Genomic DNA, 20,760 nt, shown 5'->3' on the forward strand with positions numbered 1-20,760 from the left:
TTCCCCGAAGCCTGACCCTCACCCGTCCCCTAATCCTAACCCGTACGCTAACACTAACCCGCGCCCTCACACGCACGCTCCCCCTAAAGCGTTGCCATACCCTCACCTGGACCCTAAACCGTCCCCGTCCCCTAACCCTAACCCTAGCCCGAACCCTAACCCTAACCCTTCCCCGAAGCCTGACCCTCACCCGTCCCCTAATCCTAAGCCGTACGCTAACACTAACGCACGCCCTCACACGCACGCTCCCCTTAAAGCGTTGCCGTACCCTCACCTGGACCCTAAACCGTCCCCGTCCCCTAACCCTAACCCTAGCCCGAACCCTAACCCTAACCCTACCCCGAAGCCTGACCCTCACCCGTCCCCTAATCCTAACCCGAACGCTAACACTAACACGCGCCCTCACACGCACGCTCCCCCTAAAGCGTTGCCGTACCCTCACCTGGACCCTAAACCGTCCCCGTCCCCTAACCCTAACCCTAGCCCGAACCCTAACCCTAACCCTTCCCCGAAGCCTGACCCTCACCCGTCACCTAATCCTAACCCGTACGCTAACACTCACCCGCGCCCTCACACGCACGCTCCCCCTAAAGCGTTGCCGTACCCTCACCTGGACCCTAAACCGTCCCGGTCCCCTAACCCTAACTCTAGCCCGAACCCTAACCCTAACCCTTCCCCGAAGCCTGACCCTCACCCGTCCCCTAATCCTAACCCGTACGCTAACACTAACCCGTGCCCTCACACGCACGCTCCCCCTAAAGCGTTGCCGTACCCTCACCTGGACCCTAAATCGTCCCGGTCCCCTAACCCTAACCCTAGCCCGAACCCTAACCCTAATCCTTCCCCGAAGCCTGACCCTCACCCGTCCCCAATCCTAACCCGTACGCTAACACTAACCCGCGCCCTCACACGCACGCTCCCCCTAAAGCGTTGCCGTACCCTCACCTGGACCCTAAACCGTCCCCGTCCCCTAACCCTAACCCTAGCCCGAACCCTAACCCTAACCCTTCCCCGAAGCCTGACCCTCACCCGTCCCCTAATCCTAACCCGTACGCTAACACTAACCCGCGCCCTCACACGCACGCTCCCCCTAAAGCGTTGCCGTACCCTCACCTGGACCCTAAACCGTCCCCGTCCCCTAACCCTAACCCTAGCCCGAACCCTAACCCTAACCCTTCCCCGAAGCCTGACCCTCACCCGTCCCCTAATCCTAAGCCGTACGCTAACACTAACGTGTGCCCTCACACGGACGCTCCCCCTAAAGTGTTGCCGTACCCTCACCTGGACCCTAAACCGTCCCCGTCCCCTAACCCTAACCCTAGCCCGAACCCTAACCCTAACCCTTCCCCGAAGCCTGACCCTCACCCGTCCCCTAATCCTAACCCGTACGCTAACACTAACCCGCGCCCTCACACGCACGCTCCCCCTAAAGCGTTGCCTTACCCTCACCTGGACCCGAAACCGTCCCCGTCCCCAAACCCTAACCCTAGCCCGAACCCTAACCCTAACCCTTCCCCGAAGCCTGACCCTCACCCGTCCCCTAATCCTAACCCGTACGCTAACACTAACCCGCGCCCTCACACGCATGCTCCCCCTAAAGCGTTGCCGTACCCTCACCTGGACCCTAAACCGTCCCCGTCCCCTAACCCTAACCCTAGCCCGAACCCTAACCCTAACCCTTCCCCGAAGCCTGACCCTCACCCGTCCCCTAATCCTAACCCGTACGCTAACACTAACCCGCGCCCTCACACGCACGCTCCCCCTAAAGCGTTGCCGTACCCTCACCTGGACCCTAAACCGTCCCCGTCCCCTAACCCTAACCCTAGCCCGAACCCTAACCCTAACCCTTCCCCGAAGCCTGACCCTCACCCGTCCCCTAATCCTAACCCGTACGCTAACACTAACCCGCGCCCTCACACGCACGCTCCCCCTAAAGCGTTGCCGTACCCTCACCTGGACCCTAAACCGTCCCCGTCCCCTAACCCTAACCCTAGCCCGAACCCTAACCCTAACCCTTCCCCGAAGCCTGACCCTCACCCGTCCCCTAATCCTAACCCGTACGCTAACACTAACCCGCGCCCTCACACGCACGCTCCCCCTAAAGCGTTGCCGTACCCTCACCTGGACCCGAAACCGTCCCCGTCCCCTAACCCTAACCCTAGCCCGAACCCTAACCCTAACCCTTCCCCGAATCCTGACCCTCACCCGTCCCCTAATCCTAACCCGTACGCTAACACTAACCCGCGCCCTCACACGCACGCTCCCCCTAAAGCGTTGCCGTACCCTCACCTGGACCCTAAACCGTCCCCGTCCCCTAACCCTAACCCTAGCCCGAACCCTAACCCTAACCCTTCCCCGAAGCCTGACCCTCACCCGTCCCCTAATCCTAACCCGTACGCTAACACTAACCCGCGCCCTCACACGCACGCTCCCCCTAAAGCGTTGCCGTACCCTCACCTGGACCCTAAACCGTCCCCGTCCCCTAACCCTAACCCTAGCCCGAACCCTAACCCTAACCCTTCCCCGAAGCCTGACCCTCACCCGTCCCCTAATCCTAACCCGTACGCTAACACTAACCCGCGCCCTCACACGCACGCTCCCCCTAAAGCGTTGCCGTACCCTCACCTGGACCCGAAACCGTCCCCGTCCCCTAACCCTAACCCTAGCCCGAACCCTAACCCTAACCCTTCCCCGAATCCTGACCCTCACCCGTCCCCTAATCCTAACCCGTACGCTAACACTAACCCGCGCCCTCACACGCACGCTCCCCCTAAAGCGTTGCCGTACCCTCACCTGGACCCTAAACCGTCCCCGTCCCCTAACCCTAACCCTAGCCCGAACCCTAACCCTAACCCTTCCCCGAAGCCTGACCCTCACCCGTCCCCTAATCCTAACCCGTACGCTAACACTCACCCGCGCCCTCACACACACGCTCCCCCTAAAGCGTTGCCGTACCCTCACCTGGACCCTAAACCGTCCCCGTCCCCTAACCCTAACCCTAGCCCGAACCCTAACCCTAACCCTTCCCCGAAGCCTGACCCTCACCCGTCCCCTAATCCTAACCCGTACGCTAACACTAACCCGCGCCCTCACACGCACGCTCCCCCTAAAGCGTTGCCGTACCCTCACCTGGACCCTAAACCGTCCCCGTCCCCTAACCCTAACCCTAGCCCGAACCCTAACCCTAACCCTTCCCCGAAGCCTGACCCTCACCCGTCCCCTAATCCTAACCCGTACGCTAAAACTAACCCGCGCCCTGACACACACGCTCCCCCTAAAGCGTTACCGTACCCTCACCTGGACCCTAAACCGTCCCCGTCGCCTAACCCTAACCCTAGACCGAACCCTAACCCTAACCCTTCCCCGAAGCCTGACCCTCACCCGTCCCCTAATCCTAACCTGTACGCTAACACTCACCCGCGCCCTCACACACACGCTCCCCCTAAAGCGTTGCCGTACCCTCACCTGGACCCTAAACCGTCCCCGTCCCCTAACCCTAACCCTAGCCCGAACCCTAACCCTAACCCTCCCCGAAGCCTGACCCTCACCCGTCCCCTAATCCTAACCCGTACGCTAACACTAACCCGCGCACTCACACGCACGCTCCCCCTAAAGCGTTGCCGTACCCTCACCTGGACCCTAAACCGTCCCCGTCCCCTAACCCTAACCCTAGCCCGAACCCTAACCCTAACCCTTCCCCGAAGCCTGACCCTCACCCGTCCCCTAATCCTAACCCGTACGCTAACACTAACCCGCGCCCTCACACGCACGCTCCCCCTAAAGCGTTGCCGTACCCTCACCTGGACCCTAAACCGTCCCCGTCCCCTAACCCTAACCCTAGCCCGAACCCTAACCCTAACCCTTCCCCGAAGCCTGACCCTCACCCGTCCCCTAATCCTAACCCGTACGCTAACACTAATCCGCGCCCTCACACGCACGCTCCCCCTAAAGTGTTGCCGTACCCTCACCTGGACCCAAAACCGTCCCCGTCCCCTAACCCTAACCCTAACCCGAACCCTAACCCTAACCCTTCCCCGAAGCCTGACCCTCACCCATCCCCTAATCCTAACCCGTACGCTAACACTAACCCGCGCCCTCACACGCACGCTCCCCCTAAAGCGTTGCCGTACCCTCACCTGGACCCTAAACCGTCCCCGTCCCCTAACCCTCACCCTAGCCCGAACCCTAACCCTAACCCTTCCCCGAAGCCTGACCCTCACCTGTCCCCTAATCCTAAGCCGTACGCTAACACTAACGTGCGCCCTCACACGCACACTCCCCCTAAAGCGTTGCCGTACCCTCACCTGGACCCTAAACCGTCCCCGTCCCCTAAACCTAACCCTAGCCCGAACCCTAACCCTAACCCTTCCCCGAAGCCTGACCCTCACCCGTCCCCTAATCCTAACCCGTACGCTAACACTAACCCGCGCCCTCACACGCACGCTCCCCCTAAAGCGTTGCCGTACCCTCACCTGGACCCTGAACCGTCCCCGTCCCCTAACCCTAAACCTAGCCCGAACCCTAACCCTAACCCTTCCCCGAAGCCTGACCCTCACCGGTCCCCTAATCCTAACCCGTACGCTAACACTAACCCGCGCCCTCACACGCACGCTCCCCCTAAAGCGTTGCCGTACCCTCACCTGGACCCTAAACCGTCCCCATCCCCTAACCCTAACCCTAGCCCGAACCCTAACCCTAACCCTTCCCCGAAGCCTGACCCTCACCCGTCCCCTAATCCTAACCCTTACGCTAACACTAACCCGCGCCCTCACACGCACGCTCCCCCTAAAGCTTTGCCGTACCCTCACCTGGACCCTAAACCGTCCCCGTCCCCTAACCCTAACCCTAGCCCGAACCCTAACCCTAACCCTTCCCCGAAGCCTGACCCTCACCCGTCCCCTAATCCTAACCCGTACGCTAACACTAACCCGCGCCCTCACACGCACGCTCCCCCTAAAGCGTTGCCGTAACCTCACCTGGACCCTAAACCGTCCCCGTCCCCTAACCCTAACCCTAGCCCGAACCCTAACCCTAACCCTTCCCCGAAGCCTGACCCTCACCCGTCCCCTAATCCTAACCCGTACGCTAACACTAACCCGCGCCCTCACACGCACGCTCCCCCTAAAGCGTTGCCGTACCCTCACCTGGACCCTAAACGGTCCCCGTCCCCTAACCCTAACCCTAGCCCGAACCCTAACCCTAACCCTTCCCCGAAGCCTGACCCTCACCCGTCCCCTAATCCTAACCCGTACGCTAACACTAACCCGCGCCCTCACACGCACGCTCCCCCTAAAGCGTTGCCATACCCTCACCTGGACCCTAAACCGTCCCCGTCCCCTAACCCTAACCCTAGCCCGAACCCTAACCCTAACCCTTCCCCGAAGCCTGACCCTCACCCGTCCCCTAATCCTAAGCCGTACGCTAACACTAACGCACGCCCTCACACGCACGCTCCCCTTAAAGCGTTGCCGTACCCTCACCTGGACCCTAAACCGTCCCCATCCCCTAACCCTAACCCTAGCCCGAACCCTAACCCTAACCCTACCCCGAAGCCTGACCCTCACCCGTCCCCTAATCCTAACCCGAACGCTAACACTAACACGCGCCCTCACACGCCCGCTCCCCCTAAAGCGTTGCCGTATCCTCACCTGGACCCTAAACCGTCCCCGTCCCCTAACCCTAACCCTAGCCCGAACCCTAACACTAACCCTTCCCCGAAGCCTGACCCTCAACCGTCCCCTAATCCTAACCCGTACGCTAACACTCACCCGCGCCCTCACACGCACGCTCCCCCTAAAGCGTTGCCGTACCCTCACCTGGACCCTAAACCGTCCCGGTCCCCTAACCCTAACTCTAGCCCGAACCCTAACCCTAACCCTTCCCCGAAGCCTGACCCTCACCCGTCCCCTAATCCTAACCCGTACGCTAACACTAACCCGCGCCCTCACACGCACGCTCCCCCTAAAGCGTTGCCGTACCCTCACCTGGACCCTAAACCGTCCCGGTCCCCTAACCCTAACCCTAGCCCGAACCCTAACCCTAATCCTTCCCCGAAGCCTGACCCTCACCCGTCCACTAATCCTAACCCGTACGCTAACACTAACGCGCGCCCTCACACGCACGCTCCCCCTAAAGCGTTGCCGTACCCTCACCTGGACCCTAAACCGTCCCCGTCCCCTAACCCTAACCCTAGCCCGAACCCTAACCCTAACCCTTCCCCGAAGCCTGACCCTCACCCGTCCCCTAATCCTAACCCGTACGCTAACACTAACCCGCGCCCTCACACGCACGCTCCCCCTAAAGTGTTGCCTTACCCTCAACTGGACCGGAAACCGTCCCCGTCCCCTAACCCTAACCCTAGCCCGAACCCTAACCCTAACCCTTCCCCGAAGCCTGACCCTCACTCCTCCCCTAATCCTAGCCCGTACGCTAACACTAACCCACGCCCTCACACGCACGCTCCCCCTAAAGCGTTGCCGTACCCTCACCTGGACCCTAAACCGTTCCCGTCCCCTAACCCTAACCCTAGCCCGAACCCTAACCCTAACCCTTCCCCGAATCCTGACCCTCACCCGTCCCCTAATCCTAACCCGTACGCTAACACTAACCCGCGCCCTCACACGCACGCTCCCCCTAAAGCGTTGCCGTACCCTCACCTGGACCCTAAACCGTCCCCGTCCCCTAACCCTAACCCTAGCCCGAACCCTAACCCTAACCCTTCCCCGAAGCCTGACCCTCACCCGTCCCCTAATCCTAACCCGTACGCTAACACTAACCCGCGCCCTCACACGCACGCTCCCCCTAAAGCGTTGCCGTACCCTCACCTGGACCCTAAACCGTCCCCGTCCCCTAACCCTAACCCTAGCCCGAACCCTAACCCTAACCCTTCCCCGAAGCCTGACCCTCACCCGTCCCCTAATCCTAAGCCGTACGCTAACACTAACGTGTGCCCTCACACGGACGCTCCCCCTAAAGCGTTGCCGTACCCTCACCTGGACCCTAAACCGTCCCCGTCCCCTAACCCTAACCCTAGCCCGAACCCTAACCCTAACCCTTCCCCGAAGCCTGACCCTCACCCGTCCCCTAATCCTAACCCGTACGCTAACACTAACCCGCGCCCTCACACGCACGCTCCCCCTAAAGCGTTGCCTTACCCTCACCTGGACCCGAAACCGTCCCCGTCCCCTAACCCTAACCCTAGCCCGAACCCTAACCCTAACCCTTCCCCGAAGCCTGACCCTCACCCGTCCCCTAATCCTAACCCGTACGCTAACACTAACCCGCGCCCTCACACGCACGCTCCCCCTAAAGCGTTGCCGTACCCTCACCTGGACCCTAAACCGTCCCCGTCCCCTAACCCTAACCCTAGCCCGAACCCTAACCCTAACCCTTCCCCGAAGCCTGACCCTCACCCGTCCCCTAATCCTAACCCGTACGCTAACACTAACCCGCGCCCTCACACGCACGCTCCCCCTAAAGCGTTGCCGTACCCTCACCTGGACCCTAAACCGTCCCCGTCCCCTAACCCTAACCCTAGCCCGAACCCTAACCCTAACCCTTCCCCGAAGCCTGACCCTCACCCGTCCCCTAATCCTAACCCGTACGCTAACACTAACCCGCGCCCTCACACACACGCTCCCCCTAAAGCGTTGCCGTACCCTCACCTGGACCCTAAACCGTCCCCGTCCCCTAACCCTAACCCTAGCCCGAACCCTAACCCTTACCCTTCCCCGAAGCCTGACCCTCACCCGTCCCCTAATCCTAACCCGTACGCTAACACTAACCCGCGCCCTCACACGCACGCTCCCCCTAAAGCGTTGCCGTACCCTCACCTGGACCCGAAACCGTCCCCGTCCCCTAACCCTAACCCTAGCCCGAACCCTAACCCTAACCCTTCCCCGAATCCTGACCCTCACCCGTCCCCTAATCCTAACCCGTACGCTAACACTAACCCGCGCCCTCACAGGCATGCTCCCCCTAAAGCGTTGCCGTACCCTGACCTGGACCCTAAACCGTCGCGTCCCCTAACCCTAACCCTAGCCCGAACCCTAACCCTAACCCTTCCCCGAAGCCTGACCCTCACCCGTCCCCTAATCCTAACCCGTACGCTAACACTAACCCGCGCCCTCACACGCACGCTCCCCCTAAAGCGTTGCCGTACCCTCACCTGGACCCTAAACCGTCCCCGTCCCCTAACCCTAACCCTAGCCCGAACCCTAACCCTAACCCTTCCCCGAAGCCTGACCCTCACCCGTCCCCTAATCCTAACCCGTACGCTAACACTAACCCGCGCCCTCACACACACGCTCCCCCTAAAGCGTTGCCGTACCCTCACCTTGACCCTAAACCGTCCCCGTCTCCTAACCCTAACCCTAGCCCGAACCCTAACCCTAACCCTTCCCCGAAGCCTGACCCTCACCCGTCCCCTAATCCTAACCCGTACGCTAACACTAACCCGCGCCCTCACACGCACGCTCCCCCTAAAGCGTTGCCGTACCCTCACCTGGACCCGAAACCGTCCCCGTCCCCTAACCCTAACCCTAGCCCGAACCCTAACCCTAACCCTTCCCCGAATCCTGACCCTCACCCGTCCCCTAATCCTAACCCGTACGCTAACACTAACCCGCGCCCTCACACGCACGCTCCCCCTAAAGCGTTGCCGTACCCTCACCTGGACCCTAAACCGTCCCCGTCCCCTAACCCTAAACCTAGCCCGAACCCTAACCCTAACCCTTCCCCGAAGCCTGACCCTCACCCGTCCCCTAATCCTAACCCGTACGCTAACACTAACCCGCGCCCTCACACGCACGCTCCCCCTAAAGCGTTGCCGTATCCTCACCTGGACCCTAAACCGTCCCCGTCCCCTAACCCTAACCCTAGCCCGAACCCTAACCCTAACCCTTCCCCGAAGCCTGACCCTCACCCGTCCCCTAATCCTAACCCGTACGCTAACACTAACCCGTGCCCTCACATGCACGCTCCCCCTAAAGCGTTGCCGTACCCTCACCTGGACCCTAAACCGTCCCCGTCCCCTAACCCTAACCCTAGCCCGAACCCTAACCCTAACCCTTCCCCGAAGCCTGACCTTCACCCGTCCCCTAATCCTAAGCCGTACGCTAACACTAACCCGCGCCCTCACACGCATGCTCCCCCTAAAGCGTTGCCGTACCCTCACCTTGACCCTAAACTGTCCCCGTCCCCTAACCCTAACCCTAGCCCGAACCCTAACCCTAACCCTTCCCCGAAGCCTGACCCTCACCCGTCCCCTAATCCTAACCCGTACGCTAACACTAACCCGTGCCCTCACACACACGCTCCCTCTAAAGCGTTGCCGTACCCTCACCTGGACCCTAAACCGTCCCCGTCCCCTAACCCTAACCCTAGCCCAAACCCTAACCCTAACCCTTCCCCGAAGCCTGACCCTCACCCGTCCCCTAATCCTAACCCGTACGCTAACACTGACTCGCGCCCTCACACGCACGCTCCCCCTAAAGCGTTGCCGTACCCTCACCTGGACCCTAAACGGTCCCCGTCCCCTAACCCTAACCCTAGCCCGAACCCTAACCCTAACCCTTCCCCGAAGCCTGACCCTCACCCGTCCCCTAATCCTAACCCGTACGCTAACACTAACCCGCGCCCTCACACGCACGCTCCCCCTAAAGCGTTGCCATACCCTCACCTGGACCCTAAACCGTCCCCGTCCCCTAACCCTAACCCTAGCCCGAACCCTAACCCTAACCCTTCCCCGAAGCCTGACCCTCACCCGTCCCCTAATCCTAAGCCGTACGCTAACACTAACGCACGCCCTCACACGCACGCTCCCCTTAAAGCGTTGCCGTACCCTCACCTGGACCCTAAACCGTCCCCGTCCCCTAACCCTAACCCTAGCCCGAACCCTAACCCTAACCCTACCCCGAAGCCTGACCCTCACCCGTCCCCTAATCCTAACCCGAACGCTAACACTAACACGCGCCCTCACACGCACGCTCCCCCTAAAGCGTTGCCGTACCCTCACCTGGACCCTAAACCGTCCCCGTCCCCTAACCCTAACCCTAGCCCGAACCCTAACCCTAACCCTTCCCCGAAGCCTGACCCTCACCCGTCCCCTAATCCTAACCCGTACGCTAACACTAACCCGCGCCCTCACACACACGCTCCCCCTAAAGCGTTGCCGTACCCTCACCTGGACCCTAAACCGTCCCCGTCCCCTAACCCTAACCCTAGCCCGAACCCTAACCCTAACCCTTCCCCGAAGCCTGACCCTCACCCGTCCCCTAATCCTAACCCGTACGCTAACACTAACCCGCGCCCTCACACGCACGCTCCCCCTAAAGCGTTGCCGTACCCTCACCTGGACCCGAAACCGTCCCCGTCCCCTAACCCTAACCCTAGCCTGAACCCTAACCCTAACCCTTCCCTGAATCCTGACCCTCACCCGTCCCCTAATCCTAACCCGTACGCTAACACTAACCCGCGCCCTCACACGCACGCTCCCCCTAAAGCGTTGCCGTACCCTCACCTGGACCCTAAACCATCCCCGTCCCCTAACCCTAACCCTAGCCCGAACCCTAACCCTAACCCTTCCCCGAAGCCTGACCCTCACCCGTCCCCTAATCCTAACCCGTACGCTAACACTAACCCGCGCCCTCACACGCACGCTCCCCCTAAAGCGTTGCCGTATCCTCACCTGGACCCTAAACCGTCCCCGTCCCCTAACCCTAACCCTAGCCCGAACCCTAACCCTAACCCTTCCCCGAAGCCTGACCCTCACCCGTCCCCTAATCCTAACCCGTACGCTAACACTAACCCGCCCCCTCACACGCACGCTCCCCCTAAAGCGTTGCCGTACCCTCACCTGGACCCTAAACCGTCCCGGTCCCCTAACCCTAACCCTAGCCCGAACCCTAACCCTAATCCTTCCCCGAAGCCTGACCCTCACCCGTCCCCTAATCCTAACCCGTACGCTAACACTAACGCGCGCCCTCACACGCACGCTCCCCCTAAAGCGTTGCCGTACCCTCACCTGGACCCTAAACCGTCCCCGTCTTCTAACCCTAACCCTAGCCCGAACCCTAACCCTAACCCTTCCCCGAAGCCTGACCCTCACCCGTCCCCTAATCCTAACCCGTACGCTAACACTAACCCGCGCCCTCACACGCACGCTCCCCCTAAAGCGTTGCCTTACCCTCACCTGGACCCGAAACCGTCCCCGTCCCCTAACCCTAACCCTAGCCCGAACCCTAACCCTAACCCTTCCCCGAAGCCTGACCCTCACCCGTCCCCTAATCCTAGCCCGTACGCTAACACTAACCCATGCCCTCACACGCACGCTCCCCCTAAAGCGTTGCCGTACCCTCACCTGGACCCTAAACCGTCCCCGTCCCCTAACCCTAACCCTATCCCGAACCCTAACCCTAACCCTTCCCCGAAGCCTGACCCTCACACGTCCCCTAATCCTAACCCGTACGCTAACACTAACCCGCGCCCTCACACGCACGCTCCCCCTAAAGCGTTGCCGTACCCTCACCTGGACCCTAAACCGTCCCGGTCCCCTAACCCTAACCCTAGCCCGAACCCTAACCCTAACCCTTCCCCGAAGCCTGACCCTCACCCGTCCCCTAATCCTAACCCGTACGCTAACACTAACCCGCGCCCTCACACGCACGCTCCCCCTAAAGCGTTGCCGTACCCTCACCTGGACCCTAAACCGTCCCCGTCCCCTAACTCTAACCCTAGCCCGAACCCTAACCCTAACCCTTCCCCGAAGCCTGACCCTCACCCGTCCCATAATCCTAACCCGTACGCTAACACTAACCCGCGCCCTCACACGCACGCTCCCCCTAAAGCGTTGCCGTACCCTCACCTGGACCCTAAACGGTCCCCGTCCCCTAACCCTAACCCTAGCCCGAACCCTAACCCTAACCCTTCCCCGAAGCCTGACCCTCACCCGTCCCCTAATCCTAACCCGTACGCTAACACTAACCCGCGCCCTCACACGCACGCTCCCCCTAAAGCGTTGCCGTACCCTCACCTGGACCCTAAACCGTCCCCGTCCCCTAACCCTAACCCTAGCCCGAACCCTAACCCTAACCCTTCCCCGAAGCCTGACCCTCACCCGTCCCCTAATCCTAACCCGTACGCTAACACTAACCCGCGCCCTCACACGCACGCTCCCCCTAAAGCATTGCCGTACCCTCACCTGGACCCTAAACCGTTCCCGTCCCCTAACCCTAACTCTAGCCCGAACCCTAACCCTAACCCTTCCCCGAAGCCTGACCCTCACCCGTCCCCTAAGCCTAACCCGTACGCTAACACTAACCCGCGCCCTCACACGCACGCTCCCCCTAAAGCGTTGCCGTACTCTCACCTGGACCCTAAACCGTCCCCGTCCCCTAACCCTAACCCTAGCCCGAACCCTAACCCTAACCCTTCCCCGAAGCCTGACCCTCACACGTCCCCTAATCCTAAGCCGTACGCTAACACTAACGCGCGTCCTCACACGCACGCTCCCCCTAAAGCGTTGCCGTACCCTCACCTGGACCCTAAACCGTCCCCGTCCCCTAACCCTAACCCTAGCCCGAACCCTAACCCTAACCCTTCCCCGAAGCCTGACCCTCACCCGTCCCCTAATCCTAACCCGTACGCTAACACTAACCCGCGCCCTCACACACACGCTCCCCCTAAAGCGTTGCCGTACCCTCACCTGGACCCTAAACCGTCCCCGTCCCCTACCCCTAACCCTAGCCCGAACCCTAACCCTAACCCTTCCCCGAAGCCTGACCCTCACCCGTCCCCTAATCCTAACCCGTACGCTAACACTAACCCGCGCCCTCACACGCACGCTCCCCCTAAAGCGTTGCCATACCCTCACCTGGACCCTAAACCGTCCCCGTCCCCTAACCCTAACCCTAGCCCGAACCCTAACCCTAACCCTTCCCCGAAGCCTGACCCTCACCCGTCCCCTAATCCTAACCCGTACGCTAACACTAACCCGCGCCCTCACACGCACACTCCCCCTAAAGCGTTGCCGTACCCTCACCTGGACCCTAAACCGTCCCCGTCCCCTAACCCTAACCCTAGCCCGAACCCTAACCCTAACCCTTCCCCGAAGCCTGACCCTCACCCGTCCCCTAATCCTAACCCGTACGCTAACACTAACCCGCGCCCTCACACGCACGCTCCCCCTAAAGCATTGCCGTACCCTCACCTGGACCCTAAACCGTTCCCGTCCCCTAACCCTAACTCTAGCCCGAACCCTAACCCTAACCCTTCCCCGAATCCTGACCCTCACCCGTCCCCTAATCCTAACCCGTACGCTAACACTAACCCGCGCCCTCACACGCACGCTCCCCCTAAAGCGTTGCCGTACCCTCACCTGTACCCTAAACCGTCCCCGTCCCCTAACCCTAACCCTAGCCCGAACCCTAACCCTAACCCTTCCCCGAAGCCTGACCCTCACCCGTCCCCTAATCCTAACCCGTACGCTAACACTAACCCGCGCCCTCACACGCACGCTCCCCCTAAAGCGTTGCCGTACCCTCACCTGGACCCTAAACCGTCCCCGTCCCCTAACCCTAACCCTAGCCCGAACCCTAACCCTAACCCTTCCCCGAAGCCTGACCCTCACACGTCCCCTAATCCTAAGCCGTACGCTAACACTAACGCGCGCCCTCACACGCACGCTCCCCCTAAAGCGTTGCCGTACCCTCACCTGGACCCTAAACCGTCCCCGTCCCCTAACCCTAACCCTAGCCCGAACCCTAACCCTAACCCTTCCCCGAAGCCTGACCATCACCCGTCCCCTAATCCTAACCCGTACGCTAACACTAACCCGCGCCCTCACACGCACGCTCCCACTAAAGCATTGCCGTACCCTCACCTGGACCCTAAACCGTTCCCGTCCCCTAACCCTAACTCTAGCCCGAACCCTAACCCTAACCCTTCCCCGAAGCCTGACCCTCACCCGTCCCCTAATCCTAACCCGTACGCTAACACTAACCCGCGCCCTCACACGCACGCTCCCCCTAAAGCGTTGCCGTACCCTCACCTGGACCCTAAACCGTCCCCGTCCCCTAACCCTAACCCTAGCCCGAACCCTAACCCTAACCCTTCCCCGAAGCCTGACCCTCACCCGTCCCCTAATCCTAACCCTTACGCTAACACTAACCCGCGCCCTCACACGCACGCTCCCCCTAAAGCGTTGCCGTACCCTCACCTGGACCTTAAACCGTCCCCGTCCCCTAACCCTAACCCTAGCCCGAACCCTAACCCTAACCCTTCCCCGAAGCCTGACCCTCACCCGTCCCCTAATCCTAACCCGTACGCTAACACTAACCCGCGCCCTCACACGCACGCTCCCCCTAAAGCGTTGCCGTAACCTCACCTGGACCCTAAACCGTCCCCGTCCCCTAACCCTAACCCTAGCCCGAACCCTAACCCTAACCCTTCCCCGAAGCCTGACCCTCACCCGTCCCCTAATCCTAACCCGTACGCTAACACTAACTCGCGCCCTCACACGCACGCTCCCCCTAAAGCGTTGCCGTACCCTCACCTGGACCCTAAACGGTCCCCGTCCCCTAACCCTAACCCTAGCCCGAACCCTAACCCTAACCCTTCCCCGAAGCCTGACCCTCACCCGTCCCCTAATCCTAACCCGTACGCTAACACTAACCCGCGCCCTCACACGCACGCTCCCCCTAAAGCGTTGCCATACCCTCACCTGGACCCTAAACCGATCCCGTCCCCTAACCCTAACCCAAGCCCGAACCCTAACGCTAACCCTTCCCCGAAGCCTGACCCTCACCCGTCCCCTAATCCTAAGCCGTACGCTAACACTAACGCACGCCCTCACATGCACGCTCCCCCTAAAGCGTTGCCGTACCCTCACCTGGACCCTAAACCGTCCCCGTCCCCTAACCCTAACCCTAGCCCGAACCCTAACCCTAACCCTTCCCCGAAGCCTGACCCTCACCCGTCCCCTAATCCTAACCCGTACGCTAACACTAACACGCGCCCTCACACGCCCGCTCCACCTAAAGCGTTGCCGTACCCTCACCTGGACCCTAAACCGTCCCCGTCCCCTAACCCTAACCCTAGCCCGAACCCTAACCCTAACCCTTCCCCGAAGCCTGACCCTCACCCGTCCCCTAATCCTATCCCGTACGCTAACACTCACCCGCGCCCTCACACGCACGCTCCCCCTAAAGCGTTGCCGTACCCTCACCTGGACCCTAAACCGTCCCGGTCCCCTAACCCTAACTCTAGCCCGAACCCTAACCCTAACCCTTCCCCGAAGCCTGACCCTCACCCGTCCCCTAATCCTAACCCGTACGCTAACACTAACCCGCGCCCTCACACGCACGCTCCCCCTAAAGCGTTGCCGTACCCTCACCTGGACCCTAAACCGTCCCGATCCCCTAACCCTAACCCTAGCCCGAACCCTAACCCTAATCATTCCCCGAAGCCTGACCCTCACCCGTCCCCTAATCCTAACCCGTACGCTAACACTAACGCGCGCCCTCACACGCACACTCCCCCTAAAGCGTTGCCGTACCCTCACCTGGACCCTAAACCGTCCCCGTCCCCTAACCCTAACCCTAGCCCGAACCCTAACCCTAACCCTTCCCCGAAGCCTGACCCTCACCCGTCCCCTAATCCTAACCCGTACACTAACACTAACCCGCGCCCTCACACGCACGCTCCCCCTAAAGCGTTGCCTTACCCTCACCTGGACCCGAAACCGTCCCCGTCCCCTAACCCTAACCCTAGCCCGAACCCTAACCCTAACCCTTCCCCGAAGCCTGACCCTCACCCGTCCCCTAATCCTAGCCCGTACGCTAACACTAACCCACGCCCTCACACGCACGCTCCCCCTAAAGCGTTGCCGTACCCTCACCTGGACCCTAAACCGTCCCCGTCCCCTAACCCTAACCCTATCCCGAACCCTAACCCTAACCCTTCCCCGAAGCCTGACCCTCACCCGTCCCCTAATCCTAACCCGTACGCTAACACTAACCCGCGCCCTCACACGCACGCTCCCCCTAAAGCGTTGCCGTACCCTCACCTGGACCCTAAACCGTCCCCGTCCCCTAACCCTAACCCTAGCCCGAACCCTAACCCTAACACTTCCCCGAAGCCTGACCCTCACCCGTCCCCTAATCCTAACCCGTACGCTAACACTAACCCGCGCCCTCACACGCACGCTCCCCCTAAAGCGTTGCCGTACCCTCACCTGGACCCTAAACCGTCCCCGACCCCTAACCCTAACCCTAGCCCGAACCCTAACCCTAACCCTTCCCCGAAGCCTGACCCTCACCCGTCCCCTAATCCTAACCCGTACGCTAACACTAACCCGCGCCCTCACACACACGCTCCCCCTAAAGCGTTGCCGTACCCTCACCTGGACCCTAAACCGTCCCCGTCCCCTAACCCTAACCCTAGCCCGAACCCTAACCCTAACCCTTCCCCGAAGCCTGACCCTCACCCGTCCCCTAATCCTAACCCGTACGCTAACACTAACCCGCGCCCTCACACGCACGCTCCCCCTAAAGCGTTGCCGTACCCTCACCTGGACCCTAAACCGTCCCCGTCCCCTACCCCTAACCCTAGCCCGAACCCTAACCCTAACCCTTCCCCGAATCCTGACCCTCAGCCGTCCCCTAATCCTAACCCGTACGCTGACACTAACCCGCGCCCTCACACGCACGCTCCCCCTAAAGCGTTGCCGTACCCTCACCTGGACCCTAAACCGTCCCCGTCCCCTAACCCTAACCCTAGCCCGAACCCTAACCCTAACCCTTCCCCGAAGCCTGACCCTCACCCGTCCCCTAATCCTAACCCGTACGCTAACACTAACCCGCGCCCTCACACGCACGCTCCCCCTAAAGCGTTGCCGTACCCTCACCTGGACCCTAAACCGTCCCCGTCCCCTAACCCTAACCCTAGCCCGAACCCTAACCCTAACCCTTCCCCGAAGCCTGACCCTCACCCGTCCCCTAATCCTAAGCCGTACGCTAACACTAACGTGCGCCCTCACACACACTCTCCCCCTAAAGCGTTGCCGTACCCTCACCTGGACCCTAAACCGTCCCCGTCCTCTAACCCTAACCCTAGCCCGAACCCTAACCCTAACCCTTCCCCGAAGCCTGACCCTCACCCGTCCCCTAATCCTAACCCGTACGCTAACACTAACCCGCGCCCTGACACGCACGCTCCCCCTAAAGCGTTGCCTTACCCTCACCTGGACCCGAAACCGTCCCCGTCCCCTAACCCTAACCCTAGCCCGAACCCTAACGCTAACCCTTCCCCGAATCCTTTCCCTCACCCGTCCCCTAATCCTAACCCGTACGCTAACACTAACCCGCGCCCTCACACTCACGCTCCCCCTAAAGCGTTGCCGTACCCTCACCTGGACCCTAAACCGTCCCCGTCCCCTAACCCTAACCCTAGCCCGAACCCTAACCCTAACCCTTCCCCGAAGCCTGACCCTCACCCGTCCCCTAATCCTAACCCGTATGCTAACACTAACCCGCGCCCTCACACGCACGCTCCCCCTAAAGCGTTGCCGTACCCTCACCTGGACCCTAAACCGTCCCCGTCCCCTAACCCTAACCCTAACCCGAACCCTAACCCTAACACTTCCCCGAAGCCTGACCCTCACCCGTCCCCTAATCCTAACCCGTACGCTCACACTAACCCGCGCCCTCACACGCACGCTCCCCCTAAAGCGTTGCCGTACCCTCACCTGGACCCTAAACCGTCCCCGTCCCCTAACCCTAACCCTAGCCCGAACCCTAACCCTAACCCTTCCCTGAAGCCTGACCCTCACCCGTCCCCTAATCCTAAGCCGTACGCTAACACTAACGTGCGCCCTCACACGCACGCTCCCCCTAAAGCGTTGCCGTACCCTCACCTAGACCCTAAACCGTCCCCGTCCCTAACCCTAACCCTAGCCCGAACCCTAACCCTAACCCTTCCCCGAAGCCTGACCCTCACCCGTCCCCTAATCCTAACCCGTACGCTAACACTAACCCGCGCCCTCACACGCACGCTCCCCCTAAATCGTTGCCGTACCTTCACCTGGACCCTAAACCGTCCCCGTCCCCTAACCCTAACCCTAACCCGAACTCTAACCCTAACACTTCCCCGAAGCCTGACCCTCACCCGTCCCCTAATCCTAACCCGTACGCTAACACTAACCCGCGCCCTCACACGCACGCTCCCCCTAAAGCGTTGCCGTACCCTCACCTGGACCCTAAACCGTCCCCGTCCCCTAACCCTAACCCTAGCCCGAACCCTAACCCTAACCCTTCCCCGAAGCCTGACCCTCACCCGTCCCCTAATCCTAACCCGTATGCTAACACTAACCCGCGCCCTCACATGCACGCTCCCCCTAAAGCGTTGCCGTACCCTCACCTGGACTCTAAACCGTCCCCGTCCCCTAACCCTAACCCTAGCCCGAACCCTAACCCTAACCCTTCCCCGAAGCCTGACCCTCACCCGTCCCCTAATCCTAAGCCGTACGCTAACACTAACCCGCGCCCTCACACGCACGCTCCCCCTAAAGCGTTGCCGTACCCTCACCTGGACCCTAAACCGTCCCCATCCCCTAACCCTAACCCTAGCCCGGACCCTAACCCTAACCCTTCCCCGAAGCCTGACCCTCACCCGTCCCCTAATCCTAACCCGTACGCTAACACTAACCCGCTCCCTCACACGCACGCTCCCCCTAAAGCGTTGCCGTACCCTCACCTGGACCCTAAACCGTCCCCGTCCCCTAACCCTAACCCTAACCCGAACCCTAACCCTAACACTTCCCCGAAGCCTGACCCTCACCCGTCCCCTAATCCTAACACGTACGCTAACACTAACCCGCGCCCTCACACGCACGCTCCCCCTAAAGCGTTGCCGTACCCTCACCTGGACCCTAAACCGTCCCCGTCCCCTAACCCTAACCCTAGCCCGAACCCTAACCCTAACCCTTCCCCGAAGCCTGACCCTCACCCGTCCCCTAATCCTAACCCGTATGCTAACACTAACCCGCGCCCTCACACGCACGCTCCCCCTAAAGCGTTGCCGTACCCTCACCTGGACCCTAAACCGTCCCCGTCCCCTAACCCTAACCCTAACCCGAACCCTAACCCTAACACTTCCCCGAAGCCTGACCCTCACCCGTCCCCTAATCCTAACCCGTACGCTAACACTAACCCGCGCCCTCACATGCACGCTCCCCCTAAAGCGTTGCCGTACCCTCACCTGGACCCTAAACCGTCCCCGTCCCCTAACCCTAACCCTAGCCCGAACCCTAACCCTAACCCTTCCCTGAAGCCTGACCCTCACCCGTCCCCTAATCCTAAGCCGTACGCTAACACTAACGTGCGCCCTCACACGCACGCTCCCCCTAAAGCGTTGCCGTACCCTCACCTAGACCCTAAACCGTCCCCGTCCCTAACCCTAACCCTAGCCCGAACCCTAACCCTAACCCTTCCCCGAAGCCTGACCCTCACCCGTCCCCTAATCCTAACCCGTACGCTAACACTAACCCGCGCCCTCACACGCACGCTCCCCCTAAAGCGTTGCCGTACCCTCACCTGGACCCTAAACCGTCCCCGTCCCCTAACCCTAACCCTAGCCCGAACCCTAACCCTAACCCTTCCCCGAAGCCTGACCCTCACCCGTCCCCTAATCCTAACCCGTATGCTAACACTAACCCGCGCCCTCACACGCACGCTCCCCCTAAAGCGTTGCCGTACCCTCACCTGGACCCGAAACCGTCCCCGTCCCCTAACCCTAACCCTAGCCCGAACCCTAACCCTAACCCTTCCCCTAAGCCTGACCCTCACCCGTCCCCTAATCCTAACCCGTACGCTAACACTAACCCGCGCTCTCACACGCACGCTCCCCCTAAAGCGTTGCCGTACCCTCACCTGGACCCTAAACCGTCCCCGTCCCCTAACCCTAACCCTAACCCGAACCCTAACCCTAACACTTCCCCGAAGCCTGACCCTCACCCGTCCCCTAATCCTAACACGTACGCTAACACTAACCCGCGCCCTCACACGCACGCTCCCCCTAAAGCGTTGCCGTACCCTCACCTGGACCCTAAACCGTCCCCGTCCCCTAACCCTAACCCTAGCCCGAACCCTAACCCTAACCCTTCCCCGAAGCCTGACCCTCACCCGTCCCCTAATCCTAACCCGTATGCTAACACTAACCCGCGCCCTCACACGCACGCTCCCCCTAAAGCGTTGCCGTACCCTCACCTGGACCCTAAACCGTCCCCGTCCCCTAACCCTAACCCTAACCCGAACCCTAACCCTAACACTTCCCCGAAGCCTGACCCTCACCCGTCCCCTAATCCTAACCCGTACGCTAACACTAACCCGCGCCCTCACATGCACGCTCCCCCTAAAGCGTTGCCGTACCCTCACCTGGACCCTAAACCGTCCCCGTCCCCTAACCCTAACCCTAGCCCGAACCCTAACCCTAACCCTTCCCTGAAGCCTGACCCTCACCCGTCCCCTAATCCTAAGCCGTACGCTAACACTAACGTGCGCCCTCACACGCACGCTCCCCCTAAAGCGTTGCCGTACCCTCACCTAGACCCTAAACCGTCCCCGTCCCTAACCCTAACCCTAGCCCGAACCCTAACCCTAACCCTTCCCCGAAGCCTGACCCTCACCCGTCCCCTAATCCTAACCCGTACGCTAACACTAACCCGCGCGCTCACACGCACGCTCCCCCTAAATCGTTGCCGTACCC

This window comes from Delphinus delphis, chromosome 12 (assembly GCF_949987515.2).
Source record: "Delphinus delphis chromosome 12, mDelDel1.2, whole genome shotgun sequence".
Lineage (NCBI taxonomy): Eukaryota > Metazoa > Chordata > Mammalia > Artiodactyla > Delphinidae > Delphinus > Delphinus delphis.